This window comes from Limulus polyphemus, unplaced genomic scaffold (assembly GCF_000517525.1).
Source record: "Limulus polyphemus unplaced genomic scaffold, Limulus_polyphemus-2.1.2 Scaffold141, whole genome shotgun sequence".
Classification (NCBI taxonomy): Eukaryota; Metazoa; Arthropoda; class Merostomata; order Xiphosura; family Limulidae; genus Limulus; species Limulus polyphemus.
The window spans coordinates 969,613-983,555 of record NW_013665751.1 but is presented as its reverse complement, the minus strand read 5'-3'; the positions used below and the strand labels follow the sequence as shown (position 1 = coordinate 983,555).

Here is a 13,943-nt window from a genome sequence, read left to right as displayed (position 1 = left end):
CGGAAAGGGCGAGCGTGGTTGGTGTGAGAGGGATTCGAACCCGCGACCCTCAGATTGCGAGTCGAGCGCTTTAACCATCTGGCCATGCCGGGCCTATTTAAATGTAGCAGCGAATGTTTGAATGCTTACGATTTCTAGTTAAGTATAAAGGTTGAAACAAGACACATTTGCCTGGAAGAAATATATGTATATATTTTACAGTTTTCTTGGTATACTGCACATAACATCAGAGACATTTCTTAACTAAATTTATATCTATGTAAGTTGCACTTAGGGACACAATGGTGATTTTTACCAGTTCGGTTTTGTTTGTTTTAATACCAAGCTACACCATGCTGTGCTCTGTTCACCACGGGGAATAGAAACCCGGATTGTGGCGTTGTACGTCTGTAAACTTAACGCTAACCCACTGGGGAACTTATTAGGTCGGTGTATTCAAATAAAGTCTTTGAAACTTGATCAATGCCATTAATTTGGTTAGTTTTCTTCTGTTAGTTTGATACATCTATGATCGGCCTTTCATTATTCAAAGGTTAGTTTAGAGTCTAGTTAAATTTCTGAAAAAGAAGCAAATACTAACGTTTCTATTCCCTCTTACGAACATTAAGTTCTAGACATTGTGGTATAATTTATCTGCCTAGTATAATCGCTTTGATTAGAATGATAAATTATAACAAATATTTCGTCCAGGGTTGGTCCTGTGGTATAATATGGATCGCGGAACTTAAAACTCTGGTTCGAATTCGTTTGATATCACCAAATGTCCTTTGCACTTTAAGCTGTGGTTGAATTATAAGAGTGACAGTCACTCCCTTAGCATGGATGTGGGAGGTTTTGATTGGGAGGTAGTGTGCTATTGATTGGCTGTCTTATTTGTGGTCAGTAGTTCAGAATTAGGAACGGCAGCAAATAACCTTAGTAGATTTGTTATAAATACAAAACATAAGAATTATTTTGATATAGTAACTGTTACACAATCTTTCTATGTTGTACAGGAAGAATATTCTTTATAAAAATTAATATGTAATTCGGATGGTTTGATTGGTTGGCGATATAATTTTCTGTTATCTGACATTAACCTGATGGAATAGATAAGAATATTTATATAAATCCCCTCGTTAATATCATTTATGTAGCTATCAAGATAACTTCTCCTAAGCATCAATAATTAAACCACGTGTTACATCACGGTAAACAATTGTAGATATACAAAAAAATATTTCCCTGTAATTTGATGTAAGGTAAGGAATTAAGTTCTGAAGTAATAATCATTTGTGGACAAAATAAAATACACTGTTTTGAATATTTTTCTTTTACATTAATGCACACTGACACACTTGCCCAGAAGATGGGACAAAATGGATACAAACACTATAAAATCTAATAATTCAACAAACAGAAAATTCTATGGCACTAATACCAGTATATTGCTAGAAAATAGGCAAAAAAAGACATATTTCCCGTTCTTGTTATTCAAGTGTTTTTACTTGTATGTTAGTAAAAATGAAACTGTTCTGCTACGAACTCCAAAATCACCAGGATCGACTTTCAACTTAAATTTCAATCGTTCATGTAAATGCACACGATTTTGCATCCAAATATTTTAGGCAGGAATTTATTATCCTCAACATTAATTAAATCAGTTCGGATCTGACTTTGTAACTGTGTTTCCAGATATCACACAGACAGACAGTAGAATGAAATCGAAAAAAGATTGTTAACGGTGTTGTCACATGAGTTATGACTGTCCAAGCCCAGAAGCCATAAAAGTGTATCTGAATAGGATTGGAATCAGCTCGGCGAGTTTCCAAAGTGTTGATTGACCACATGGCAAAGTTGCAGACTAACAGGAAAGTGATCATCTCCCGTCCAGGTTTCCTTCTCATCTGATCACTGTTTTTACAGTAGCGGCGGGAAGCATCCAGGATGAAGATTGTCTGTAGGGTGGCTTGAATGAGACAGGCTACTGCTGTTAGCAAGGCCAACACAGTGTTTTGATCCATCGTGAAATGGCCACCAATAATACTGAACATAGTGAATACGTAAAGACCACTTTGAGCTACAATCAACAGAATGTTATCCAGCTCTATATTTCTGTACGGGTTGTATCTTAACTGCTTCACTTGTATGAGAGCTACAATCACTCCAAGTGATGTCAAGATATAAAGTGCAAGCTCGAAGACATGAGCCTCCATGACTGCTAAATTCTTGTACATATCTTTGTTGATGAGAACAAAGAAAATGATCAAGCTGATGATTGCCGAAACCAAAACAATGATTCCAGTGAAGAGGCCCTTGTTAGCTTTGGTGCAGTCTACTGTATATTGATGTCGATTTCGGAAGGAGTATAAGCCGCTACTTGCAGTTTCGACGTTGTTATTCATTTTACCAATGTTTTTCCACATAACATACAAGACGGCAGCACATATCAAGCTGTATTCAATTGTACAAGGAAAAAGAAATGGGCTGACGTCCTGCACAAGTTTTCCCATGATGTTAGCTCGGCGACAATCGTGACTTATGTAAATTTCGTGTTCAATCGATCTCTCTTTACGAGGATAGTGAATGTCTTGCTCTTCGTCCGTAGCTCTGTAATCTGCTGCAGGAAATATAAATACAACTGAATTAGATAGTTATAATTAAAAACTTGATAAGATATGCTAGATTCGTCCAGAAATTTCGCTAAAATGCATATATCAAAACTACAGTGCATGTCATTCGAAACTTAAATGTCATTTTGAAGGGTACATATCTATAAATAGCTAATATTTACGCGTGTTGTTCAAAATATCATTTTCGTATAACTTGTGTATATATATTTAACCAACATTTTCGAGTTGTAGTTAATGATGTAACAAATAGAAAAATATACAAAAGCCTTTTCATGTAAATTACGACAAAATCTGTTACAGTAGCACTCTCCATCGTTTTTAATGATATACAGACTATGGTAAAAAAGTCATGTTTAATAGGCGTTATTACGTTCGAAGTAGTGTAATAAGTTTACAAACACAAATATGTAACAAGTTTCTCTTTATAAGTATTTATTAACGCTTTCTTGTTTAGAAAAAATACAAATATTCAATGCTATGTTTATTACATGCATAAAAATTGTGTTCATTTAATAAAAACAAAAAATATTGCAGAAAGAAAAGGTTTAAGTATATACATGTATTATTTTTATTATTTTATCATGAAATCTTGTCGAAATTCAGAATAAACAATTGTCTGAATTTTAACCGAACAACTTGACCACTCAACTATCTCATTTCCATTTATTTCTGATTTTCGTAAACACAAACCATAATTAAGAACAGTCCTAATTTATCTAATTGTTTGTCTTAATTTTGCGCAAATCTACAAGAGGGCTATCTGCGCTAGCCGTCACTAATTTAGCAGTGTAAGCTAGTCATCACCACCAACCGCCAACTCTTGGTATACTCTTTTACCAATGAATAGTGGAATTGACCGTCATATATAACGCCCCAACGGCTGAAAGGGCGAGCATGTTTGATGGGACGGGGATTCGAACCCGCGACCTTCAGATTGAGAGCCGAGCGCCCTAATCACCTGGCAATGCTGGGCTGAAATACCGTAGTAAGATAGTTTCCAAAAGCATTGAATTAGAGGCAGTCCTGGAGTCAAAAAAGTCAATAATGACTTTTTGAATATTAAAATATAATTCGCTTTAAACTCCGCAATTAAACAAAATGCCTCCAGTGGCACAGCGGTATGTCTGCGGACGTACAACGCAGATAGCCCTTTGTGTAGCTTTGTGCTTAACTACAAACAAAATTAAACAAAACAGGCTAGAAAGAAATCCATTGATTAATTTTGACGTTATCAAACAAGTTCATTACCAACATACAGAATTAAATATGTTTCGACTGAGAGTGCACGGTGTTTTTTATGATAAATAATCATACACAAAACAAGAGGGAACCCTCAATAGCCGCGAAACTTGAAATTCTCTTAGACAGGATAAGAGTAAATAAATCTAGGAAACTATTTTTTTTTCCTTTTTCCAGCAATACCAAGCGTGGGGCACGCGTATACCCGATTCGATTTTATTACTCATCAGGATTCCTACCATCCTACCCTCAAATTGAAATTCTTTTAGGCAGGATTAGAATAAATTAATATATGGGATCAATAGAAAGGGTTTGACCTCCTGAGTCAAAGACTGTAATTAGATTTTAAATAGGTCAATAGATGACGGAGCTATGAGCTAAAAGTTTGTACTTGAAATACTCAGAGCCATTCTATGAGTCGCTATGCCGCGGCTAAAAACTATCAACATTAAAATAAATATGTTAAAAAGTTACGAGATTTATAAACACCATTAGATTCAAAATATGCTCAGCGAAAAATATAAGGCATAAAAAGCAAATACTGTGGGAACGTGAAACCTTTACAGTGTGAAAAATATATGCACCAGGCACGCGCTGATAGTTTTTACTGCAATTGGTTGTGATCCAACCAGTCGGAAAGTACCAAACCCGTTAACCTTTTTCAGCACGGGCTCGGTCCGTCGGATCGACCTCGTAATCATTGTGTGCTTGTTATAGTTTTCATGCTATAACTTTTAAATTAGTAAGCGTGTGTTAACAAAATTTGGCATATTATTAACCCTTTCAGCACGGGCTCGGTCCGTCGGACTGACCTTGTAACCATTTTGTGCTTATTATAGTTTTCATACTATAACTTTTGAATTAGTATGCATACGTTAACGAAATTTAGCAGATGATGAGTTAGCATTACAATGCTTTCATACGCAAAATATCATTTTTTCATTAATTTTTAAGCTTTGTTAAGCAATGTTTTTCTCATACCATTTTTTTTATTTTCACTTGTTACCTATCCAACATGCAAAGTAATTTTCATTTTAAGATTAAAAATATTTTTATGCATCAGAAAAGTTTCAAAATTCACATGCGAAATCTATATAATGTCCAGATAGTTACGAAACGTTTCATAAAGAATAACTTGATATTTTATCTGTTATTTTCACTAACGAATCTCTACGGGTTCGATAGATTTGACCGATCTCGTAACCAACGTAAAACATTAGGAAATAAACCGTATCCAATAATATATAGTTGACCTTTAGTCTTTACAAAGTGACCCTGCCTTGGCTGTGTTTTAGTAGACATGTTCTTTACAGGATAGAGTGGTCAAGTATAGATCGTGTCAATGATCATGCTGGAAATACAAATGTGAATGTTATCTCGAGAACGATAATATATACATTTAGCTATGAGCCCCTATGCCGCGGCTAAAAACTATCAACATTAAAATAAACATGTTAAAAACTAATGAAGTTAAGAGATTTATAAACACCATTAGATTTAAAATATGCACAGCAAAAAATATAAGGCATAAAAAGCAAATACTGTGGGAATGTGAAACCTTTACAGTGTGAAAACTATATGCACCAGGCACGCGCTGATAGTTTTTACTGAAATTGGTTATGATTCAACCAGTCGGAAAGTACCAAACCCGTTAAAGCCACTAAAAGAACAAAAAGTAATAAAATACCTAGTAGTGATAGTGTAACCTAGTCATGACTCCCAGGACTGAAACAGGGCATGATAAAAGAAAATTAATCAAAATGTCTTGCATACATCTCAAGAGAGTGTGTGAAACTGGCGCTGTTAATAACAGAAGTGATCGAGTCAGAAAACCAAAACTCCGCCAAGGTGATGATAAGTATCTCGGGGCATGTTCTTTACAGGATAGAGTTATGAATTATAGATCATGTCAATGATCATGTTGGAAATACAAGTGTGAATGATATCTCGAGACCAATAACATATACATTAGCGTGAAGTGGTCACAATAGCAGCTGGAAAGGTAACCTAACCAAAATATCAAAATGGCAATCGGACCACAAACACAGGAATGACAAAAGCTGAAGACGTATGCTCCTTAGAGATGAATCCAAATTCGAATTCTTCAGCAGCAACCAACGACAATGAAGAGGAGCTGCATCTCTTATAACGTTGACGGTGACGTACAAAAAAGCCAATGCACCTTGACTACTAAAAACATACAGCCATTTTTGTCCTTTATGCTATTTCCGCAGGACCAAGACTCATTGAGCAAGAACTTACCTTCCAGTAAGACAATAATCACAAACATATAAAGGGTGTGGTTAACCGATATTGTAATGATAAAGAGGGAAATGAAACATTCTTTTAGGCTCTATGGGCTTTTTAAAAACTGACATAATCAAAGGGAAACCAAACAAATTGGCAGAATTGCGTGGAGTAATATTGTTAAATATTGTTAAAATCATAAATAATATTCAACGTTAAACTGGCACACAATTAAAAACATTTTATTTAGGCCTATCTATGGCTTTTAAAAAGTTGATGACTCTACATGTTTCGACGTTACAAAACGTTAAAAGTGCAAAATATAATCACTATTATTTGTAAACGGAATGCTTGTGATGAACTCCTTAGATGCACTATTTAGCACGTTAAACTCTGAGCTACGCTCAGCCACAGTTGAAATAAAAAAACTTATTCATTTAACATTGTATTAATGAGTATCTCGTTCATTTATACATTTAATTTATTTGTATATCCTTTGGTGTTCAAATTCGAGATAATTTCTGGAACCATTGTTTCGTGAATCCTTGATACATTTCTGGGGGATATTATTGTACCTGGAGTACGAAGCGTAAACCGTGGAACCTCAGATCCACAGTCCGGCACACTAACCACTAGATCATTTGGAACTACAGTACACAATCGTACACTGATAAATTGTACGGCAACTTGATGACAAGGAGTAATCTCTTGGTAGAGAAAAAGGCTCATAGACAAAATACTATAGCATTGTACAAGTTACCTACTTACTTTTCATTTCTATTTTCACTGATAATGATTTTTTACTATTGATAAATAACCATCTAGTTTTCATTACTCGTTATTTGCAATTTCTGTATATATATATATATATATGTTGCTTCTGTATTTCCATAATTATTTTTTTAACTGTTTATAATAATCGAAACTTACGATCAATCAGTGACATTAAATACTGAACCAGTATAAGATACTGCACAAAAAACTATGCATACCATTTAGGAAGAGTATTTTCATAAACTTTCATAATTTTTTCACTTGTGTAAGATTCTTGTCAGCCCATTGTAATAAAAGTGATGCTAGTTAAATAACCTCATGAATTACAATTAGCATTATATTGTTTAATTTAATTTAATAATGATAATAATATAATATTTAATTTTAACAAAAACACGCAAGAACTGAGACTTAGTTGAGCATTGAATCGTATCAAATGTAAGACTCAAGTCTTTTGATGTCTGATAGTATTGTAGTGATGTTTATTGTTTCATTTCTCACTCATATTAGGCTTAGGTAAAAAAAATCGAAAACAAATACTCGATGGTTCTTCTTTTGATGTCTGATAGTATTGTAGTGATGTTTATTGTTTCATTTCTCACTCATATTAGGCTTAGGTAAAAAAAATCGAAAACAAATGCTCAATGGTTCTTTTTGCAATATGGCAAACATGCCAATTAACAGTTAATCAGATTATCCTTATCACAGTTTTAGAAGTGCTGTTATTCAATTTACTCTTTCTCACCATTCATTAGACCTTTTTCAAGTGAAAGAAACAAACTTTCTAATTTTCGTTAGCTTAAATTACAGGGTCATCCGCACTTAAATCCCTTCTGCAAGAATAACATTTGATTCTTAAAGCCATAACTCGCACGTTAATCTGAAATTGATGAACATTAAAAGTATATTGTTCTTTGGTAACTAATTTTTGGGCAAGTCTCTAGTTTCAGCTGAAAATGACTTGTTTTTTTTTTACTATTGTTTACATTACACGAGGTCTCATTCAACATAAAGGAGTTAAAACTTATTTCAAGCATTTTATAGAAACAGAAGTTTATTTACTCTCAGTAATAAAGAATGTGTAACGAAATTAACTGCATTAATACACAATTTTATCTTATTTTATTTAAAAAATATATTTAAAATATGTAGATAAACTAACAAGTGAATATTTAACTCAATATTACGAACAGTAGGGAATATGTTTTACAAGTTTCCAGACCCTTACTTACCCACTTCTCCTTCCTGCAGCATAAGAGACTGTAAATCTTGTGTAAGGTTATGGTTTATGTCCGTCATGATTTCATGTTTCGTCTCAGCGACAAGTACGTGCAACCATACACACAAATTTGTCGCTATCATATGCATCAAGCCAAACCTGGCTAACGTTTTGAACTTGTTAATAGCCACCTATAAAAATTAACTGATTTCAATAAGATACATCTTTCGATTAACATCAAATATGTAATGCTTTATGTGTGTCAGCCATATGACAATATTCCAGTGTACCTTACTAAAATCACAGTTACTTAAGTTTCTAATTATAAATCTAGAAACAAGGAACTGTCTTAGATAAGAATGTAATGATTATCAGTAATATAAATTGGAATATATTAAAACTGAAAAATTTCTTAAGAATAATGAGCTATTAAAATGACTTGGAGGGTGTTTCTAGTTAAAACAACATAAAATTAAATTTCTATTATAGAGTTATGTGATTCTGTTTGTTTGTAATTAAGCACAAAGCTACACAATGGGCTATCTGTGCTCTGCCCACCACGGGTATCGAAACCAGGATTCTTGCGTTGTATGTCCGCAGACATACCGCTGTGCCACTGGGGAGCTATGTGATTCTAACTCGGGTGTTAGCTAATAGAAACAATCAGTGGTATAAATAAATGTAGTTTATTCAGAATATTGTATGGCTAAAAAAAGATATACATTAATATTACAAATACAATCGTCTCCCGGTGGCTTAGCGGTAAGTCTAACAGTTTATGACTCTTAAAATCGGGTTTCGATACTCGCGGTGGGTACAGAACAGATAGCTCATTGTGTAGCTTTGTGTTCAACGATAAATAAACTAAAAAATCTACCACAAACTTACCCTAGCAAAGATAAAAAGAGCAACCTAAAAGAGATACACAAGCCAAGAGAATGATGTAAAAATGTTGAAGATTTCAGCGCCAAGGTTTGTCATAAGTATTGATCGTAGTCGAGACGACTGTTAGTATTTCTTTAATTGTCTTTCTATTATTTGTTTTAAATTTAGAGCTCTGTTTCAGTTTCTATAAGTATGAGTCATTAATACTATTATTAGCTTGTTTTGGATTCCATAAATTCCTCCTTTCCTGGATTTGATCAATAATAATACTCTACTGGCATTACAAAGGAACGGTGATGAACATTTTAGTTTCAAATTGACAACTAAGGCAGTTCTGTCAAACTCTTTGTTCCCCATTTTATTATTTCACAAACATATTTTAATTCGTATTTCTGAGTTTGTTCAAGTAAATGAGATACGCATAGTCAAATGTAAAAGTATTGATAATTTCAGATAATAACTTAAAAGATCAAATGTACAGGAAATATAAATAGTTTTATGGTAGTCTGAGTTCATTTTAGAAACGTATAATTTACATCTTTAGCATGAATAGTTATGGTATCGATGATACAGAGCAGTATGCACTTCGATATGTGCTTAGGACATGTCGTTTCTGTTTATCATTTTGCTAATGAATTCCTTTCATATATAACCAAAACGTGCCGATAGTCTGGTTGCTTAAGAAAAATCTTATTTATTTCGTGCCACAATTGCAATTTTTTTTCTAAAGTAAAAATACGCTAAATGTTTATTTTAAACACTTGTGAAATGATTCATATAGAAATGGTACTCATACATTAAGAAAAACTATATATGGCACTAAGTTCTAGCTGGAGTAGTCAAAAATACTTTTTGTAATACTTTAAAACACTTATACTTGAACATCCTTGCATGCTGATCGCCTTTCAATGTTATATGAATTATTATGAAATGCAATTACTTTGAGAAACAGAATTTCAACAAAACCAAATTAGGCCTTATAATAGTAAGGGCAGTTACAACTCACCTTTTATTGGTAAACTCTCTGGGTATATTAACGGCGCAATGTTATATATTTTCCAAATAATTCATTTGAGTAGTCGTAAAGCATAATAGCAGTTCTTTGGTGGCTCGTCATATGGTTTGACAGATACGCCTCAAAATGGAAAAGTTTTATACCAATTCTATTTCCAACGCGTAAAAAGAAGTATATGGATATTTTATTTCGTGTGATAATTATTCATAAAATCTTAATCGATGGATTATCCTTGCAAAGCGTACTATAGTTATCTTCCTGAGTTTTGTACCAGTTGCAGAATTTTCATATATAATTACCTGTTGGACACCTGCACTATTAGCATGCAAAACTGGATATATTTTAAATTAAAATTTCCTTCAGCACATTAGAATTTACACATTAAATAAAGCCATTATCTATATCATCTTTAAGTTGAGTTTCATTAGGATAATAAAGTTCTTTGTAAGCCCTGCTTGTATTGGAAGAATACCTTCTGAAGTGGCTTTTCATCACGAGAACAATATAATACTATTCGAACCTTACTTGAATGAAATAGTTAAATTTAGGCTTTATATAAACTTAATATAATATTTTTTTCATAAAATACTAGTAGCTGGGTTAGCTTTATAAAACCTACTATAGTTATCTTCCTGTATCTTCTGCCAGTTGCAGGTTCTTATTAATGGTTGTGTTAAGACTTGAAGAAGCTCTTATTTACAAGTCTCTTCTTCAACACGAGGGTTTTTCACCAACATGCTGATTAACTTTAATAATCGTGTGGTATGTTGTCTACACTATTTTCTCACCATGCAAAATGATCAAATTGTCAAATATTTGTAAGACTAAAAAGATTCCTTCTTCGGATATGTGCAAAACACCTGCTATTTTTTACTGAGACGATATATATAAACGCTTTTTCTCAGAAGGAGCAGTTATGTTCTATCATATTACCAATCCAATCCTTAACTTATCTTTAGGTTCTGCATATCTTAAACTATGATTGTGATCTATCACGACCTTTTTTAAGTACAAAATCATGCACATATCTGTGGATATAACAAGCGTTATGATGATCAATTTTTATACAAAATGTTCACCTAAAAGATAATTTTTTTTTTTTACAAATACGAGAAATTTTTGAACGATACGTAAACCACTTGCAGGTACTTATTCCACGTGAAAACTCAGCTCTTAGTTTTCTAAACGTAATTTTCGCTTATTAATCAAACTAAAGGCTTAAGTTTCTAATATAATGATAATGGCATTTACTAAATACTTTACCACTACTATTTTCCTACGAGTCACTACAATGACCATTTTCGGAGTAATTTTTTGAATGAGTACACATAACTTCAAAACCACTTATCAAAGTATTTTTGAGCTTTCGATCATATATAAAATAATGATATCTCACAGCATTCGTCCCACGATGTTCAATATATTAAACAAACATTTTAATTCAACTCGTTGTTTTTCATGTTTCCTCGTGGCATTAGGAACTATTATTGGCTAATTACATTTTTCAAGTAATTTGTTTTATTTTCACAGACACAAAAAAGTTATTCTGAATATAAATGTATATATTTTTTACTCATCCGTGTTAATGTTCCTATGTGAGAATCACTAATTGGGAAATTGTTTCATGCATCATTTTCACTTCTACAGTAAGTATCCTCTGGTAACAAACCTATACATTTTAACAATTTCCTTGAGCTAAATTATAATAAGTATATAAATAAAATTACTTATATGATTATTTTCCTGTTTAAATCTTGTATTCAAATGTAATAGTTGGAATTTCTAATGTTTGTTTGCTGTTAAGCATAAAACTACACAATGGTCTCTCACTACTCTACCCACTGCGGGAATTAAAGCCCGATTTTTAGGATTATAAGCCCTCAGCCCTGAGCTAGCAGAGGGGGAGTTCTAATTTTAACGTCAATTTTAAAAATTAAAACTTTTAAAACTCCATACAGTCCTTAACTCGTGACTAGGAATTGAGTGGAACTACATCTAAATTACATGCCGTACTATATCAATTAGCACAAAAATGATATTTTATGATATATATATAATATTTCAAGTACAATCCTCATCGTTAATGCTGTGGTGGGGATATTAAAATATATAGATTTTTGCAATAATGGTTAAATGTGCACTTAATAAAATTATATTCTGAGGTCTTATTATAGCTTTCTTCATGTACAGGCACTTATAAGTTCTAAGGATAATTATATTTAAGTATGGTAACCTTTTTTATCCGAATTCCGAAAATATAATTAGTTTTTAATAAAAACGTTTGCAGCTTTTAACATTTTCATATTGGTATACCGCGAAAATAATTCAGGAAGAAATACTAATGTTAAGTAAAACTACATTAAATTAACATCGATAAATAGTAATGTACATGTAGAAATTATATAGACTAAAACATTGATAAATAATAATAGTAAAGCTTACCCTGATATTTAAGTGATTTTAGAATATGTAAATAAAAATGTATGGAGATAGATTCTTAAAGGCTCGTTACTGAATATCACCTGTTTATTATTACAGATTTTAGTTGTTTTTGGTTTGGTTTGTTTTGAATATTTGCGCAAAGCTACACGAAGACTATATGTTCTACCCGTTCCTAATTTAGCAGTGAAAGACAAGATGGAAAGCAGCTAGTCATCATCACTCACCGCCAACTCTTGGGCTACTCTTTTACCAACGAATAGTGGGATTGACCGTCACATTATAACGCCCACACGGCTGAAAGGGCGAACATGTTTGATGGGACGGGGATTCGAACCCGCTACCCCTAGTTTGCGAGTCGAGCGCCCTAACCCCCTGTTTTGTTGTTTATTTACATATTTTTTGCCTTCAGTTTCTGAACGAAATATTTTTATCATTTCTGAAACTTTTCTTCAAAATCTTGTTCGAAAGTTCAAAGAAGAGGGAAGAATATCCAATAGAAGTTATTGTGATTTTTTGAATATCCAATAGAAGTTATTGTGATTTATTTGAATATCCAATAGAAGTTATTGTGATTTTTTTGAATATCCAATAGAAGTTATTGTGATTTATTTGAATATCCAATAGAAGTTATTGTGATTTTTTTGAATATCCAATAGAAGTTATTGTGATTTATTTGAATATCCAATAGAAGTTATTGTGATTTTTTTTAGCATTTATGTGATTTTAGTAATTTATTTATATGTCTTTTTGGGAACAGTTAAAATGACAATGTTTTGTCATTAATACGTGTTCCGAAAATGATGAATTGACGATATGAAATAAATATTAAAGTGCTTTTTTTCAGTAAATCTTAACATCATCATCAGAAGGTACAATACTAACACAAACTTTTACTTATCAAAATGTTTTAATTTTCAAAGGAGTGTTAATGTTACTTTTTTATATATATTTAGCATTAGCCGTACAGGGGCTCGCGGCAATTGTTCTTTGTATAAATCATTGTTACACAGCTAAGTAATAAATGTAAAGTAGCACATTAGGAATGAAAAACCTGATAAAAGTCTTGTGAAACCAATACCTAAAAGACTTCAAAATATTTGCTAATATGTCATATAATACATTAAGCAATGATAAATGTTTGAGGTTAAGTAACAAGATATATATACAATGACTAAATGATTTTAGTTCTGTAATTCACATACAAGTTCAGTGAACTATGGTGAATTCGGTTGATAAGATTTTAGCTTATGAAATAATGACGGACAATTTTTGGAAGGAGATTCAGGGCATGTGGGTAAGTAAGCTAAGAAGATATTCATGGCTAGATAGAGATGTTAAGTTTTCAGAAATTTCCAAGTATTTTACTCGTTTTGAATCAAGCTAAGTATTGGTTTTAATAAATAACATCAACAAGTATTCCAGCTGTCAACGTAACAGATGCAGTAAAAACTCAGTACGTAACAAGTAACATCTATACTATTATTCTGCTTGTTTGTATGTACGACCGTTA

General features: G+C 32.6%; 1 pseudogene; it reads right to left on the bottom strand.

Annotated features, from left to right (window-relative positions):
• Positions 1–10: 10 nt before the first annotated feature.
• The window catches only part of LOC106474707, a 66,515-nt pseudogene continuing 52,582 nt past the window's right edge, over positions 11–13,943 (bottom strand).